The sequence below is a fragment of the Myotis nattereri genome (genome assembly GCF_964212035.1).
Source record: "Myotis nattereri genome assembly, chromosome: 3".
In the NCBI taxonomy this organism is placed as follows: Eukaryota; Metazoa; Chordata; class Mammalia; order Chiroptera; family Vespertilionidae; genus Myotis; species Myotis nattereri.
The window spans coordinates 114,871,711-114,873,988 of NC_138077.1; the positions used below are offsets into that span (position 1 = coordinate 114,871,711).

At 56.1% G+C, this 2,278-nt stretch overlaps 1 pseudogene across 1 annotated transcript; it reads left to right on the plus strand.

The window, feature by feature from the left end:
• The first annotated feature begins 542 nt into the window (after positions 1-542).
• On the plus strand, positions 543-1,520 carry LOC308515458 (BTB/POZ domain-containing protein 6-like; annotated as a pseudogene). The gene has a single exon. The product of its transcript is annotated as a BTB/POZ domain-containing protein 6-like (transcript).
• Positions 1,521-2,278: the final 758 nt, after the last annotated feature.

Sequence of the window (2,278 nt, forward strand, 5' to 3'; positions counted from 1 at the left end):
CCACCCTTGCAGGCCTGATTGCCCCCAACTGCCCCCCCCAGGCAGCCTGGTTGCCCCCAACTGCCTTTCCCTGCCAGCCTGGTTGCACCCAACTGCCCTCCCCTGCTGGCCATCTTGTGGTGGCCATCTTGTGCGAGGATGTAACAGTCAATTTGCATATTACCTCTTTATTATATAGGAGATTATATATCCTATCTAATAATAGACAAACATGGTAATTGACCGTACCTTAGCTATGCTTCCCATTGGCTAATCAGGGCAATATGCAAATTAACTGTCAACAAAGATGGCGGTTAATTTGCATATGTAGGCGCAATGCTGGGAAGCGAAAGGGGAAGGACAGAAGAAGCCGCCTGCCACCGACGGTGATCGGAAACCCAGGTGGCAGGCAAGAGCCGGGGGCAGGGCAAAGGCAGCCTGTGATTGGACAACTGGGACCGCCTTTGCCTGCCCCCCTGCCGGTGGCTGCCTCTTCACTGCCCCACCCGGCTTCTCTGATCACCGGCAGGGGGGCAGGCAAAGGCTGCCCCGGTTGTCTGATCATGGGCCGGGGGGCAGGGAAGGGGCGGCCGCCGGCGAAAGCCTGTGTGCACTTCCTGGAGATGAGCCTGGAAGCCAAGAACGGCTGTGTCCTGCTGTCGTAGAGCTGGCTGTTTGAAGAGCCCGAGCTGACCCAGCACTGCTGGGAGGTCATTGACATGCAGGCGGAGATGGCCCTGCAGTCCAAGAGCTTCTGCGAGATCGACTGGAAGACCCTGGAGGTCATCATCACCCGGGAGGCCCTCAACACCAAGGAGGCGGTGGTCTTCAAGGCCGTGCTCAACTGGGCCAAGGCCGAGTGCAAGTGGCAGGGCCTGCCCGCCACCCCGCGCAACAAGAGGCATGTCCTGGGGCCGGCCCTCTACCTGGTCTGCATTCCGACCATGACCCTGGAGGAGTTTGCCAACAGCGCTGCCCAGTCGGACATCCTGACGCTGGAGGAGACCCACAAAACATTCCTGTGGTACATGGTGGCCAACAAGCCCCTGCTTGACTTCCTGCTGACCAAGAGGTGAGGCCTGGCCCCACAGAGGTGCCACTGCTTCCAGTCCTCGGCCTACTGCAGCAACGAGTGGTGCTACCGGGGGTGCTGCGACAGCAGCCAGTTTGCAACGGACAGGAGGGTGTTTGTGGCAGGGCTGGGCCTGAATGGGTCCAGCTCCGGCAAAGCCAAGTACAGTGTGAAGATCAAGCTCAAGTGCCTGGGGCTGGTCCTCGCCCAGAACCTGACCAGGTTCATGTCCAACAGTTCCATCAGCACCTTCCTGGTCTGGTTCGAGCACCCAGTGCAGTTGGAGCAGGACACCTTTTACACGACCAGCACCATGCTGGATGGCAGAGAGCTCAGCTACTTCGGGCAGGAGGGCCTGACGGAGGTGCAGTGCAGGAAGGTGACCTTCCAGTTCCAGTGCTCCTCCAACAGCACCAACAGCACCAGGGTGCAGGGTGGGCAGATCCCCAAGCTCATCTTCTATGCCTGAGGCCGTGGGCGTGCGGATGCTGGGGGGACAGAGGGCCACACTCTTTCTCCTCTGCAGGACAGGCTTCAGGACTCCTAACCTTTTGTGTGCAGCTGGCTGTAGCCAGAGGTATAAATGAGACGTTTCTACACAGCCAGAGCCCAGTTCTGAATACAGGGGGCTGGGCCTCATCACATCTCCTGCATGTTGGGGTGCACACTCAGGTGGAGGGCGGATTTGGGGGCGGAGGGCAGCCTGGACCCCACCAGAGGTGCCCACACCACCTGCTTTGTGGGCTTGGCCGTCCCTCCCACCCTCCTAGATTTTGTTCTGAGTTGTTCTAAGCTTAAGACCTTCCCTCCAAATCTAAAACCTCTCAAAAAGTCATTTAAAAAAACATGTCAAGAAATTATTAAAAATACAGGTACTTTGAAAAAAAAAATACAGGTACTTCTTTGAACACCAGCTTGGGGGGGCGGCAGGGAAGAGGCGGCTGCTGGCGGCCACGTCTTCCCTGTCCCCTTCCCCAGCTGGTGGTATTTTTAATAATTTCTTGACATGGTAAAAGAATTTTACATTACAATCCAAGGGTGGTGGGGTGAGGAGAAGGAGAAGCAGAACAATCCAACAAACAAAAAGGGAAACAGAAATGCATAGTGGAAGGGATTTGAAGGGTGGGTAGGGGCATTGCCCAAGTAAAATGCAATTGGTTTGTTAATGAGTACTATTCATGGGAAGACAGCATCCTGACTCCTTCTCTATACAGCATATTGGGAGTA